The sequence below is a fragment of the Arachis ipaensis genome, chromosome B8 (genome assembly GCF_059453495.1).
Source record: "Arachis ipaensis isolate K30076 ecotype BB chromosome B8, ASM5945349v1, whole genome shotgun sequence".
NCBI classification, from domain to species: Eukaryota; Viridiplantae; Streptophyta; class Magnoliopsida; order Fabales; family Fabaceae; genus Arachis; species Arachis ipaensis.
In genome coordinates this window covers 125,126,606-125,142,760 of record NC_142443.1, presented here as the reverse complement: position 1 = coordinate 125,142,760, position 16,155 = coordinate 125,126,606, and the positions used below count along the sequence as shown (strand labels likewise).

The 16,155-nt window shown below is 32.1% G+C and overlaps 1 long non-coding RNA gene across 1 annotated transcript; it reads right to left on the bottom strand.

Moving 5' to 3' along the window:
- Positions 1-12,405: 12,405 nt before the first annotated feature.
- Positions 12,406-14,499, bottom strand: LOC110266028 (uncharacterized). The gene is made up of 2 exons (XR_002352880.2): positions 13,006-14,499; positions 12,406-12,696 (listed from the first exon to the last, which is right to left on the bottom strand). It is a non-coding gene; the product is annotated as an uncharacterized LOC110266028 (long non-coding RNA).
- Between the last annotated feature and the right edge of the window lie 1,656 nt (positions 14,500-16,155).

The following is a 16,155-nucleotide window of genomic DNA, read 5'->3' as shown; positions in this document are numbered from 1 at the left end:
CTGTTTTTACTTTTTCGAGGGTGGTCACTGATTTGAAATTTGGCCAAGGTTTTTTTTTGCCACGTTTGAAAAGCGTGGCCATGGAGAAAAACCGACACACTTGAAAAGCATGGCTAGTTTGTCTTCCAATAGTCACCTTTTTAAAGCGTGTCTATACCCTGTGTTTATTTTGGTACCCTACAAAAGCGTGCTGATAAAGTTCCCTCCCTCAAAATTTAGTTTCCCACCCATTTGTGTCCACACTTTACTTTTTTTTTTTCAAAGTTTTCAGTTTTAACGCTAAAAGTGATAACAATAGCATACTTTACTTTGTTTTCAGTTTTAACACCTTACCTTAATTTACTTTGTTTTCAAATTCACTTTTAACCTAAAAGTGAAGCCGCGTCATCATGTTCATCTTCATCGCACCCAGCCCTCAATGACCGTCGCACAGCCTTCATCGTCATCTTCCTCATTGAAAGTCGCACGACCCTCAATCACCGTCGCACAACCCCTCATCTAACCTTCGCACCCGGCCCTCTCTCTATTTCTCAACCCTCGGACCAAACCCTCGCACTATCAACGCAACCCTAGTTGGATTCGGAACCCTCAATCGTTCGCCCTCTCTCTGTCGCACCATCAACTTATCGACGTGCCCACCTACTCCCTCAGCGGTCTCTCTTTCGCAAACCCTCGTTGGGTTCGGAGCTCTCAATCATTGCTGTCTCTCCCTCAATCGGCACCGTAAACACTGGTATGTCTTTCTTCCCTAACTTCGGAATTGGAATAGCGATTGCGATTGCATGATTTATTGAATCTGAAAATTTTTTTCTTTCATATATAATTTATAGGAGAAGATTTTTTTTGTATGTTTCAGGACCATTTATTACAAATCGTATTAGGAAATAAAAAGAAGTTGTCCATTTGAATTATACCTCTTTCGATTTGACTAGATCATTTTTTTAAAAAAGATTTGATATTCGTATAATAAAATATATTAATTTATTCACTCCATATAAATTTTCGTTGTATCTAACCTAATCATTATTCCTGGTTTTGTTTTTTGGCCGTTGAATTATCAAAACAGTGTGCCAAAAAAAGATATAAAATCCACCATTTTCACCCCTAAAATTTTATCATTGCTGGGTTAAAAAAATTAAACTCAAATCACGTTTGCAATCAAAATATACCTTAGCCATTTTTTACAATTTGCATCATTGTGCGAATTTTCACAAAGTACTATAATCTTATTAAATTTCTTTCATGACGTAGATTCATGAGTTTGATTTTTTTTTTCAGGATTTTTATAGCATATTTTTTATCCTTATTAATTGATTCATATAAACAATATATTAAGTGATTCACTCCATACAAATTTTATTGAATCTAACCTAATCACTATTCCTGTTTTTATTTTTTTGTCGCTAAATTATGAAATCCGTGTGCCAAAAGGGTTTTAAAATCCACCGTTTTTGTCTATAAAATTTCATCACTGTTAGATAAAAAAACTCAAACTCAAATCACGTTTACAGTAAAAATATATTTTAGGCATTTCTTACGATTTGTATTATTGTGCGAATTTTTACAAGGTACATTAATCTTATTGAATTTCTTTCATGGCTTAGTTTCATGAGTTCGATTTTTTTTCTTTCTGAATTTTTAAAAGATATTTCTTATCCTTATTAATTGATTCACTCCATATAAATTTTTATTGAATCTAGCCTAACTACTATCTCTTTTTTGTTTTTCACCACTAAATTAGCAAATCAGTGTGTCAAAAGGATTTTAAAACTTACCATTTTCGCCTCTAAAAGTTCATCACTAGTCGGTCAAATGATTCAAACTCAAGTTACGTTTACAATCAAAATATATCCTAGCTATTTCTTACGATTTGCATCGTCGTGCGAATTTCACAAGGTACTTTAATTTTATTGAATTTTTTCCTGGTTTAGATTCTTGACTTTGATTTTTTTTTTCTGATTTTTTAAACGATATTTCTGATCCTTTTTAATTGATTCGTAAAAATATATATTAACTGATTCACTCCATTTAAATTTTTATTGAATCTAATCTAATTACTATCCCTGTTTTTATTTTTTCGAGGGTGGTCACTGATTTGAAATTTGGTCACGTTTTTTTTGCCACGTTTATTTGAAATTTGGCCACGTTTTTTTTGCCACGTTTGAAAAGCGTGGCCATGGAGAAAAACCGGCACGCTTGAAAAGCATAGCTAGTTTGTCTTCCAATAGTCACCTTTTTAAAGCGTGTCTATATCCTGTGTTTATTTTGGTACCCTACAAAAGCGTGCTGATAAAGTTCCCTCGCCCAAAATTTAGTTTCCCACCCATTTGTGTCCACACTTTACTTTTTTTTTTTCAAAGTTTTCAGTTTTAACGCTAAAAGTGATAACAATAGCATACTTTACTTTGTTTTCAGTTTTAACACCTTACCTTAATTTACTTTGTTTTCAAATTCACTTTTAACCCTAAAAGTGAAGTCGCGCCATCATGTTCATCTTCATCGCACCCAGCCCTCAGTGACCGTCGCACAGCCTTCATCGTCATCTTCCTCATTGAGCGTCGCACGACCCTCAATCACCGTCGCACGACCCCTCATCTAACCTTCGCACCCGGCCCTCACTCTATTTCTCAACCCTCGGACCAAACCCTCGCACTATCAACGCAACCCTAGTTGGATTCGGAACCCTCAAACGTTCGCCCTCTCTCTGTCGCACCATCAACGCATCGACGTGCCCTCCTACTCCCTCAGCGGTCTCTCTCTCGCAAACCCTCGTTGGGTTCAGAGCTCTCAGTCATTGCTGTCTCTCTCTCAATCGGCACCGTAAACACTGGTATGTCTTACTTCCCTAACTTCGGAATTGGAATAGCGATTGCGATAGCATGATTTATTGAATCTGAAAATTTTTTTATTTCATATATAATTTATAGGAGAAGATTTTTTTTGTATGTTTCAGTACCATTTATTATAAATCGTATTAGGAAATAAAAAGAAGTTGTCAATTTGAATTATACCTCTTTCGATTTGACTAGATCATTTTTTTAAAAAGATTTGATATTCGTATAATAAAATATATTAATTTATTCACTCCATATAAATTTTCATTGTATCTAACCTAATCATTATTCCTGGTTTTGTTTTTTGGCCGTTGAATTATCAAAACAGTGTGCCAAAAAAGATATAAAATCCACCATTTTCACCCCTAAAATTTTATCATTACTAGGTTAAAAAAATCAAACTCAAATCACGTTTGCAATCAAAATATACCTTAGCCATTTTTTACAATTTGCATCATTGTGCGAATTTTCACAAAGTACTATAATCTTATTAAATTTCTTTCATGACGTAGATTCATGAGTTTGATTTTTTTTTTTTTCAGGAGTTTTATAGCATATTTTTTATCCTTATTAATTGATTCATATAAACAATATATTAAGTGATTCACTCCATACAAATTTTATTGAATCTAACCTAATCACTATTCCTGTTTTTATTTTTTCGTCGCTAAATTATGAAATCCGTGTGCCAAAAGGGTTTTAAAATCCACCGTTTGTGTCTATAAAATTTCATCACTGTTAGATAAAAAAACTCAAACTCAAATCACGTTTACAGTAAAAATATATTTTAGGCATTTCTTACGATTTGTATTGTTGTGCGAATTTTTACTAGGTACTTTAATCTTATTGAATTTCTTTCATGGCTTAGTTTCATGAGTTCGATTTTTTTTTCTTTCTGGATTTTTAAAAGATATTTCTTATCCTTATTAATTGATTCACTCCATATAAATTTTTATTGAATCTAGCCTAACCAATATCTCTTTTTTGTTTTTCACCATTGAATTATCAAATCAGTGTGTCAAAAGGATTATAAAACTTACCATTTTCGCCTCTAAAAGTTCATCACTAGTCGGTCAAAAGATTCAAACTCAAGTTACGTTTACAATCAAAATATATCCTAGCTATTTCTTACGATTTGCATCGTCGTGTGAATTTTCAAAAGGTACTTTAATTTTATTGAATTTTTTTCCTGGTTTAGATTCTTGACTTTGATTTTTTTTTCTGATTTTTTAAAGGATATTTCTGATCCTTTTTAATTGATTCATAAAAATATATATTAACTGATTCACTCCATTTAAATTTTTATTGAATCTAATCTAATTACTATCCTTGTTTTTATTTTTTCGAGGGTAGTCACTGATTTGAAATTTGGCCACGTTTTTTTTGCCACGTTTGAAAAGCGTGGCCATGGAGAAAAATCGGCACGCTTGAAAAGCATGGCTAGTTTGTCTTCCAATAGTCACATTTTTAAAGCGTATCTATATCATGTGTTTATTTTGGTACCCTACAAAAGCGTGCTGATAAAGTTCCCTCGCCCAAAATTTAGTTTCCCACCCATTTGTGTCCACACTTTACATTTTTTTTTCAAAGTTTTCAGTTTTAACGCTAAAAGTGATAACAATAGCATACTTTACTTTGTTTTCAGTTTTAACACCTTACCTTAATTTACTTTGTTTTCAAATTCACTTTTAACCCTAAAAGTGATGCCGCGCCATCATGTCCATCTTCATCGCACCCAGCCCTCAATGAGCGTCGCACAGCCTTCATCGTCATATTCCTCATTGAGCGTCGCACGACCCTCAATCACCGTCACACAACCCCTCATCTAACCTTCGCACCCGGCCCTCTCTCTATTTCTCAACCCTCGGACCAAACCCTCGCACTATCAACGCAACCCAAGTTGGATTCGGAACCCTCAATCGTTTGCCCTCTCTCTGTCGCACCATCAACGCATCAACGTGCCCTCCTACTCCCTCAGCGGTCTCTCTCTCGCAAACCCTCGTTGGGTTCGGAGCTCTCAGTCATTGCTGTCTCTCCCTCAATCAGCACCGTAAACACTGGTATGTCTTTCTTCCCTAACTTCGGAATTGGAATAGCGATTGCGATTGCATGATTTATTGAATCTGAAAATTTTTTTATTTCATATATAATTTATAGGGGAATATTTTTTTTGTATGTTTCAGGACCATTTATTATAAACCATAATAAAATTGTATTAGGAAATAAAAAGAAGTGGTCAATTTGAATTATACCTCTTTCGATTTGACTAGATCATTTTTTTAAAAGATTTGATATTCGTATAATAAAATATATTAATTTATTCACTCCATATAAATTTTCATTGAATCTAACCTAATCATGATTCCTGGTTTTGTTTTTTTGCCGTTGAATTATCAAAACAGTGTGCCAAAAAAGATATAAAATCCACCATTCTCACCCCTAAAATTTTATCATTACTGGGTTAAAAAAATCAAACTCAAATCACGTTTGCAAACAAAATAAACCTTAGCCATTTTTTACAATTTGCATTATTGTGCGAATTTTCACAAAGTACTATAATCTTATTAAATTTCTTTCATGTCGTAGATTCATGAGTTTGATTTTTTTTTTCAGGAGTTTTATAGCATATTTTTTATCCTTATTAATTCATTCATATAAACAATATAATAAGTGATTCACTCCATACAAATTTTATTGAATCTAACCTAATAACTATTCCTATTTTTATTTTTTCGTCGCTAAATTATGAAATCCGTGTGCCAAAAGGGTTTTAAAATCCACCGTTTTTGTCTATAAAATTTCATTACTGTTAGATAAAAAAACTCAAACTCAAATCACGTTTACTGTAAAAATATATTTTAGGCATTTCTTACGATTTGTATTATTGTGCGAATTTTTACAAGGTACTTTAATCTTATTGAATTTCTTTTATGGCTTAGTTTCATGAGTTCGATTTTTTTCTTTCTGGATTTTTAAAAGATATTTCTTATCCTTATTAATTGATTCACTCCATATAAATTTTTATTGAATCTAGCCTAACTAATATCTCTTTTTTGTTTTTCACCAGTGAATTATCAAATCAGTGTGTCAAAAGGATTATAAAACTTACCATTTTCGCCTCTAAAAGTTCATCACTCGTCGGTCAAAAGATTCAAACTCAAGTTACGTTTACAATCAAAATATATCCTAGCTATTTCTTACGATTTGCATCGTCGTGTGAATTTTCAAAAGGTACTTTAATTTTATTGAATTTTTTTTCTGGTTCAGATTCTTGACTTTGATTTTTTTTCTGCTTTTTTAAAGGATATTTCTGATCCTTTTTAATTGATTCATAAAAATATATATTAACTGATTCACTCTATTTAAATTTTTATTGAATCTAATCTAATTACTATCCCTATTTTTATTTTTTTGAGGGTGGTCACTGATTTGAAATTTGGCCACGTTTTTTTTTTTGCCACGTTTGAAAAGCGTGGCCATGGAGAAAAACCGGCACGCTTGAAAAGCATTGCTAGTTTGTCTTCCAATAGTCACCTTTTTAAAGCGTGTCTATATCCTGTGTTTATTTTGGTACCCTACAAAAGCGTGCTGATAAAGTTCCCTCGCCCAAAATTTAGTTTCCCACCCATTTGTGTCCACACTCTACTTTCTTTTTTTTTCAAAGTTTTCAGGTCTAACGCTAAAAGTGATAACAAGAGCATAATTTACTTTGTTTTCAGTTTTAACACCTTACCTTAATTTACTTTGTTTTCAAATTCACTTTTAACCCTAAAAGTGAAGTCGCGCCATCATGTTCATCTTCATCGCACCAAGCCCTCAATGACCGTCGCACAGCCTTCATCTTCATCTTCCTCATTGAGCGTCGCACGACCCTCAATCACCGTCACAAAACCCATCATCTAACCTTCGCACCCGGCCCTCTCTCTATTTCTCAACCCTCGAACCAAACCCTCGCACTATCAACGCAACCCTAGTTGGATTCGGAACCCTCAATCGTTCGCCCTCTCTCTGTCGCACCATCAACGCATCGACGTGCCCTCCTACTCCCTCAGCGGTCTCTCTCTCGCAAACCCTCATTGGGTTCGAAGCTCTCAGTCATTGCTGTCTCTCTCTCAATCGGCACCGTAAACACTGGTATGTCTTTCTTCCCTAACTTCGGAATTGGAATAGCGATTGCGATTGCATGATTTATTGAATCTGAAAATTTTTTTATTTCATATATAATTTATAGGAGAAGATTTTTTTTGTATGTTTCAGGACCATTTATTATAAACCATAATAAAATCGTATTAGGAAATAAAAAGAAGTGGTCAATTTGAATTATACCTCTTTCGATTTGGCCACGTTTTTTTTTTTTTGCCACGTTTGAAAAGCGTGGCCATGGAGAAAAACCGGCACGCTTGAAAAGCATTGCTAGTTTGTCTTCCAATAGTCACCTTTTTAAAGCGTGTCTATATCCTGTGTTTATTTTGGTACCCTACAAAAGCGTGCTGATAAAGTTCCCTCGCCCAAAATTTAGTTTCCCACCCATTTGTGTCCACACTCTACTTTCTTTTTTTTTCAAAGTTTTCAGGTTTAACGCTAAAAGTGATAACAAGAGCATAATTTACTTTGTTTTCAGTTTTAACACCTTACCTTAATTTACTTTGTTTTCAAATTCACTTTTAACCCTAAAAGTGAAGTCGCGCCATCATGTTCATCTTCATCGCACCAAGCCCTCAATGACCGTCGCACAGCCTTCATCTTCATCTTCCTCATTGAGCGTCGCACGACCCTCAATCACCGTCACAAAACCCATCATCTAACCTTCGCACCCGGCCCTCTCTCTATTTCTCAACCCTCGAACCAAACCCTCGCACTATCAACGCAACCCTAGTTGGATTCGGAACCCTCAATCGTTCGCCCTCTCTCTGTCGCACCATCAACGCATCGACGTGCCCTCCTACTCCCTCAGCGGTCTCTCTCTCGCAAACCCTCATTGGGTTCGAAGCTCTCAGTCATTGCTGTCTCTCTCTCAATCGGCACCGTAAACACTGGTATGTCTTTCTTCCCTAACTTCGGAATTGGAATAGCGATTGCGATTGCATGATTTATTGAATCTGAAAATTTTTTTATTTCATATATAATTTATAGGAGAAGATTTTTTTTGTATGTTTCAGGACCATTTATTATAAACCATAATAAAATCGTATTAGGAAATAAAAAGAAGTGGTCAATTTGAATTATACCTCTTTCGATTTGACTAGATCATTTTTTTTAAAAAGATTTGATATTCGTATAATAAAATATATTAATTTATTCACTCCATATAAATTTTCATTGAATCTAAACTAATCATTATTCCTGATTTTGTTTTTTTGCCGTTGAATTATCAAAACAGTGTGCCAAAAAGATATAAAATCCACCATTTTCACCCCTAAAATTTTATCATTACTAGGTTAAAAAAATCAAACTCAAATCATGTTTGCAATCAAAATATACCTTAGCCATTTTTTACAATTTGCATCATTGTGCGAATTTTCACAAAGTATTATAATCTTATTAAATTTCTTTCATGACGTAGATTCATGAGTTTGATTTTTTTTTTTCAGGATTCTTATAGCATATTTTTTATCCTTATTAATTGATTCATATAAACAATATATTAAGTGATTCACTCCATACAAATTTTATTGAATCTAACCTAATCGCTATTCCTGTTTTTATTTTTTCGTCGCTAAATTATGAAATCCGTGTGCCAAAAGGGTTTTAAAATCCACCGTTTTTGTCTATAAAATTTCATCACTGTTAGATAAAAAAAACTCAAACTCAAATCACGTTTACAATAAAAATATATTTTAGGCATTTCTTACGATTTGTATTATTGTGCGAATTTTTACAAGGTACTTTAATCTTATTGAATTTCTTTCATGGCTTAGTTTCATGAGTTCTATTTTTTTTTCTTTTTGGATTTTTAAAAGATATTTCTTATCCTTATTAATTGATTCACTCCATATAAATTTTTATTGAATCTAGCCTAACTACTATCTCTTTTTTGTTTTTCACCACTGAATTATCAAATCAGTGTGTCAAAAGTATTTTAAAACTTACCATTTTCGCCTCTAAAATTTCTTCACCACTAGGTCAAAAGAATCAAACTCAAATCAGGTTTACAGTCAAAATATATCTGGCTATTTCTTACAATTTGTATCATCGTGCGAATTTTCACAAGGTACTTTAATCTTATTAAATTTCTTTCATGACTTAAATTCTTGAGTTTGATTTGTTTTTTCTTTCAAGTTTTTTAAAGGATATTTCTGATCCTTATTAATTGATTCTTAAAAAAATATATTAATTAATTCACTCCATTTAAATTTTTATTGAATCTATCCTAATCAATATCCCTATTTTTATTTTTTCACCGCTAAATTATCAAATCAGCGTACTAAAAGAGTTTTAAACCTACCATTTTCGTCTAAAAAATTTCAACACTGCTAGGTCAAAAAAATTATACTCAAATCACATTTACATTCAAAATATATCTTAGCCATTTCTTACGATTTGTATCGTTGTGTGAATTTTCACAAGTACTTTAATCTTATTCAATTTCTTTCATCGCTTTGATTCATGAGTTCGATTTTTTTTTTCTGGATTTTTAAAGGATATTTCTTATCCTTATTAATTGATTCATATAAAAAAATATATTAATTGATTCACTCCATATAAATTTTTATTGAATCTAACCTAATCATTATCTCTGTTTTTGTTATTCTGCCGCTGGATTTTCAAAACTGTGTGCCAAAAGGGTTATAATACCCATTGTTTTTGCCCCTAAAATTTCATCACTGCTGGGTCAAAATCAAACTTAAATTCTGTTTGCAATCAAAATATATCTTAGCCATTTCTTATGATTTGTATCATTGTGCAAATTTTCACAAGGTAATTTAATTTTATTGAATTTCTTTCATGGCTTAGATAGATGTGTTTTTTTTTTTTTCTTTTTGGATTTTTAAAAGATATTTTTTATCCTTTTTAATTGATTCATATAAAAAATATATATTAACCGATTCACTCCATATAAATTTTCATTGATTCTAACCTAACCACTATCCGTGTTTTTGTTTTTCTGTCACTGAATTATCAAATCATTGTGCCAAAAGAGTTTTAAAACCAACCATTTTTTTTTCTAAAATTTTATCACTGTTGGATCAAAAAAATCAAACTCAAATCACGTTTACAGTCAAAATATATCCTAACTATTTCTTACGCTTTGCATCATCGTGTGAATTTTCACAAGGTAGTTTAATCTTATTGAATTTCTTTCATGGCTTAGATTCTTGAGTTCGATTTTCTTTTTTTCTGGGTTTTTAAAGGATATTTCTCATCCTTATTAATTGATTCATAAGAAAATATATTAATTGATTCTCTCCATATAAATTTTCATTGAATCTAACCTAATCTCTATCCTTAGTTTTTGTTTTTCCGCCGCTAAATTATCAAAACAGTGTGCCAAAAGGGTTATAAACCCACTATTTTTGCCCCCTAAAATTTCATCACTGTTGGATCAAAAAATCAAACTTAAATCCCTTTGCAATGAAAATATATCTAAGTAATTTTTAACGATTTGCATCATTGTGAAAATTTTTACAAAGTACTTTAATCTTATTGAATTTCTTTCACGGCTTAGATTGATCAGTTCGATTTTTTTTCTCTTTCTAGATTTTGAAAGGATATTTCATATCTTTTTAATTGATTCATATAAAAAATATATATTAATTGATTCACTCCATTTAAATTTTCATTGAATCTAATTTAGTCAACATCCCTGTTTTTGTTTTTCCGCCGCTGAATTATCAAAACAGCGTGCTAAAAGAGTTTTAAAATCCACCAAACTCGCTTCTAAAATTTCATCACTGCTTGGTCAAAATGATCATATTCAAATCACGATTACAGTCACAATATATCCTAACAATTTTTTACAATTTGCATCGTCGTGTGAATTTTCACAAGGTACTTTGATCTTATTGAATTTCTTTCATGGCTTAGATTCTTGAGTTCCATTTTTCTTTCTTTCTGGGTTTTTAAAGGATATTTCTCATCCTTATTAATTGATTCATAAAAAGATATATTAATTGATTCTCTCCATATAAATTCTCGCTGAATCTAACCTAATCACTATCCCTGTTTTTGTTTTTCTGTCGCAAAATTATCAAATCAATGTGCCCAAAGGGTTTTAAAACCCACCATTTTCACCTCTAAAATGTTATCATTGTTGGGTCAAAAAAATCAAACTCAAACACATTTACAGTCAAAATATATCTTAGCCATTTCTTACGATTTGCATCGTTGTGCAAATTTTCACAAGATATATTTTACCTTATTAAATATCTTTCATGACTTAGATTCATGAGTTCGATTTTTTTTTCTGGGTTTTTAAAGGATATTTCTTATCCTTTTTAATTGATTCATATAAAAAATATATATTAATTATTTCACTCCTTATAAATTTTCATTGAATTTAATCTAATCACTATTCCTGTTTTTGTTTTTCCGCCACTGAATTATCAAAATAGTGTGCCAAAAGGGTTATAAAACCCACCATTTTCGCCTCTAAAATTTCACCATTGCTGGATCAAAAAAAATCAAACTCAAATTATGTTTACAGTCATAATATATCTTAGCCATTTTTTACTATTTGCATCGTCGTGTGAAATTTCACAAAGCACTTTAATCTTATTGAATTTCTTTCATTGCTTAAATTCTTGAGTTCGATTTTTCTTTCTTTCTGGATTTTTAAAGGATATTTCTCATCCTTATTATAAAAAATAGTGAGTAATCACCTTTCTAAATGATTCAATTTATTATCGGTCATCTTTGTTGGTTGATCATGATTTGTTGAAAAAATATAAATTGCCTAATTCACAAATTTATGTTATAGTTTTATGTCTATTTTGATGACGATACCCTTGTGGTGTTTGAATTTCATTAAGAATTTTATCAAAGACAAAAATTTTGAGCAATAGTATGCAGTTGTAAAAAGCTAAAACACGCATACCAAAAAAAAAAAAAAAAAAAAAGCTAAGACACGTCTTGAATAGGAATTTATAGATATGCTGGCTTCTTATATTTTAGCTAGAGTAATCCGTAATTATGTATTTGTTTTTTCGTGATCATGTTATTATGTTGATTTGATAGGAAGAAATTTTGATGAAAGAAGTGGACCAATTGAACGGTTGAAATTGTCTCAAATGCTGACACAAATGTGATTACAACATTTGCTTGTAATATATTTGGGCTAGAGTTGTCTCGTGATTTTATATTGGATCGTTTAAGAATTTGATTATATGAAATGGCCTTGTAGGGAGAAAAAGAGGGTGATAAATTTTATGGGTAAAAGGTAACAGGAGCAATTACTAAAGGCTATGCTTCTATATGACAAATCTTGAAACACTAGTTAAAATTTTAGAATCCATTGCTATTGATGATACTACAAAATTTTTATATAAGATGTATCCCTTGCCCAAATATGCTACCACCGTAAGAGAATAGAGATTATTTATACAAGTTAGTTAATATAGAAAATACTCGTATGTCTATAATCCAAGTTATTCACATTTATTAATTTATTTACTAGAGGATCTATTTTATGCACCAATATACTCCAAATAGTTTTCAAATTTTGAGTAATATTGTAGGAGACCTTGCCAAATGAAAAAAGGGAAGAAAATAACAAAGAAAGACACCATATCAAATGAGGAACGACAAAAAAAGTTACGTCCTGAAATCTCCAAGAGGGAGAAGAAAATGAAGACAAATGATAAAGGCGCTCGTGCAAAGAAAAAACCTCATTGGTCTTCAAAGTTTCCATCTCTCTGCCATTTCACTGAAAGTAATAACAATGCCGAAGGTGAAACCATCAATTTGCCTCCAAACACCGAGTCAAAAGATATATTGAATACAAAGTGTGAAGGAGATGGAAAATCACTAAAGGAGATGGATGACAAAGAAATATAACCTCTTATCAATCTTTTCTCTCTTCGTATTTTTTCTTGTAGTTTGGAATCTTTACATAATTATTCTATCCGTATTTCTATCTAATGGTGAGATGATGTTCAAACAAAATTTGTGGTGAATAATTATAATTTCTAAGTTCATTTTCAAATAGAAAGATTTAAAGCACTATTAAATTTACCATCTCGAACACTTTTTCGCAGCTTCATCCCTCATGATGAGTTTTTCTAGTCATCTTTGTCTTCTTCATACAACTTCTCATCAAGCAATAGTGTTCTGTGCCTCTATGTTTCTCACTCTCTTAGCCTCTGATTTACTCTTCTTTTGTGGTCCAATTCTCATTAGACTCACTCTAACTCTCCTACAAACAAAACTTTGTGGCCCAGAGAAGCTTTGTTCATCATCCTCACCAGATTGAACTTGCAAAGTCTTCACATTTGAATTGGGTTGTCTGGGTTACATAATACACCCTGCTTCATCACTTATATATCTTATGGGATTTATGTTAGCTATTCACCATACAGGAGTTCCACCATTTCTATTATTTGATATAGCGGAAGCACACTGAACCATACCTTGTGAATCCCACTTATTTAACCTTCACCATAAAAATCCTCCCTCCAATCTTCAACCATACATCCCCTTGCATTTTTCTTATCAAACACATATCTATAAGAACATTTTCCTGAGCTGAAAGAGTAATAATCTTCCTATGTTATACATTCTAGCCAGACTCTTATACAAGCATAAACATAAACACTAATTGTTCTTTCTTCTTCCTAGACAGATCAATATCATTTATTCTCCCTGTCAAACAGAACAGATTGAACATCTCCTTCTTGGAGATATTCCGCACCAAAATCCCAACATGATGAAAGATTAATGTTCTACCCTTTTAAAACTGATCTACAAATTCTTTGAATTAGAAAGGCAATGGCAAATTGATAGCTACAAGGGTGAACCAGCATTACATATTTGTGATATAAGTAACACTTACCTGTGTATCATGGACAAGGATACCATCAATTCTTCCTTATTTTGAAACAAAATATGCAAATGTCAGAGAATAAGCATTGCTAATTAAACTTCATTTTCAAGTTGCTATTCTTTTAACAAAGTTAAATCTCACCTTCAAATTTAAAACACAAATACTGGAGAGTGAGCATTGCCTAATGAATTCAAAAAGAATGCATAAAAAAGAAAACCATCCAATTTAACAGTGTGATTTTATAAATCAACAGAGAGTGTTATTTTACCCAACCCGCGGACAAAACCCATTCGTGCTTCAAAAAATTTCAGATTTATGAAACCAGATCGTTTTTCTTTTAATTCTCAAAATATCCAAATTCATAAATCTCAAACAAAAGCAATTCACCTTGTCACCATTGGAGCAACTGTGGAAGAAGGGCAAAATACACACTTACCGAGATCTAAAAGAGTTTCTGATGAGAAGAAATCGAAGAGACGCGGAACGACAACACGAACAAAGGCTCAGCAAAACAGAGCTTCTGGTTAGGGAAGCATTGAGAAGGTGGTTTTGAGATTTGCGGGTTTAGGTTTTCATTTTCAGAGGATTAACAACTTATTATGGGATTTATAGAACTCCGGCATATTAGAAACAAAAACCCCTCTAAATTGATCTCCAAAAAGCGAGAAGGGAAAAAGGGATTCTCTCAGTAATTTTACACGGACTCTCCGGCAAAATAGAATCTTTTTCGTAGTGAGTCTTTTAAATTGACATTTTTTTTTTTGTCGAAGTTGTTATGATAAGGATGACAAGGTAGATCGTCATTTCATTACGAGGAGTATTAGGGGATAGCATTTTTTGTGTTTTGTAATCATTAATTGGTCATCAATAGTCTTTTTAACGGTGTAAGATTACATCTAATGGTGGGAGATCACTCATTTTTCTTTTGATAGTTAAGTGCTGGCCAAAAAACACAAAAATTGCTAGCCTCCTAGACTTTTTCATTCATTATTCTCAAAAAAATATATATATTTAATGGAGTTTGAAATAATAACTCTGCGCATATATATATTTCTGTTAATTATACACTCTAAAAATATATAAATTTTTTCTTTTTTTATATTTTTTCGTGAGTCTTAAGTTACAATAAATATATATATATATATATATATATATATATATATATATATATATATATATATATAACACTCGTAAATATATGCATTAACTTTATTATTATATTGAGATAATTATATTAGTGAATATCAATACTAGAGTTTTTATTTATTTTTTTATTTTATATTTATTATATTTCTTTATTTATTTATTTTACAACACGTTATTAACACGGGATTCTGATCAAAATTTAAAAAGACTTAAGATAATAAATTTTCATTATATTGAAACTCTCTCATCTTAAATTTAATGCTCTTAATATATCTGGAAACAACTATTTATCATGGATACTAGATGTCGAAATACATATTGATTCAATTGTAGTAGTTCCAATTGCTTAGCCTGTCTCACGGAGTTCGAGAAGTATTTCTTGTAAAATTCCTCTCTGAACCTCTCCCAGGTGATAACCTCATCTCCATTCCGTTGTTGCAGCATACGGTGAGCTCTTTGCCGCCAATGTTGTGCTTCCCCATTCAACTGATATGCAGCAAATTCTACTAACTAATTTTCTGGTATATGTTGTGCTTGCATTACCCTTTCTATCGCCTCGAACCAGTTATCGGCTTCCATAGAATTAGTTGAACCCTTTAAAATTGGGGGGATTGACCTTAGAAAGGTTGCCAGTGTCATCGGACCTCCTTCAGCTGAGTTTTCTCCAGCTCCGCTACCATTGCCATTCATTCACTCCATGGCCTGGTTAGTAGCCGCAATATCCGTGTGCATAGCGTTCACAAGAGTGGTCATAGCAGCCAAGAGCGTGGCTTGGTTATCCATCGTTGCATCTCCCTTATTCTCTCCCTGCATACGGGTTCGACCACGTCTACAAGTCGTCATTCGAATCCTATCCACATCAAACAAGTGATATCAAGGTGATCAGTCTTAATATCTCAAGTTAAGTGTTTCAAATTCCCAAAAGTATACTCATGAACTTCATGCTAAACATATCAATTAGATATTCTAAATAGTACAGACACAATTCAAAGTATGCGTTGAAGCATAAGCAATCCATCCCTCAAGCTCACGAGGACGAACTGCTCTGATACCATAATATCATATCTAAATTTTCAAATTATGATTCTAAATTTTTTTTTTCATGACGTGTAAGACCCCAGATTTTGAAAATTAAATAATAAATTATTTATGATTTATTTTATTTATTCGAAAGCATATTTTCAGAAACTTTTGTAT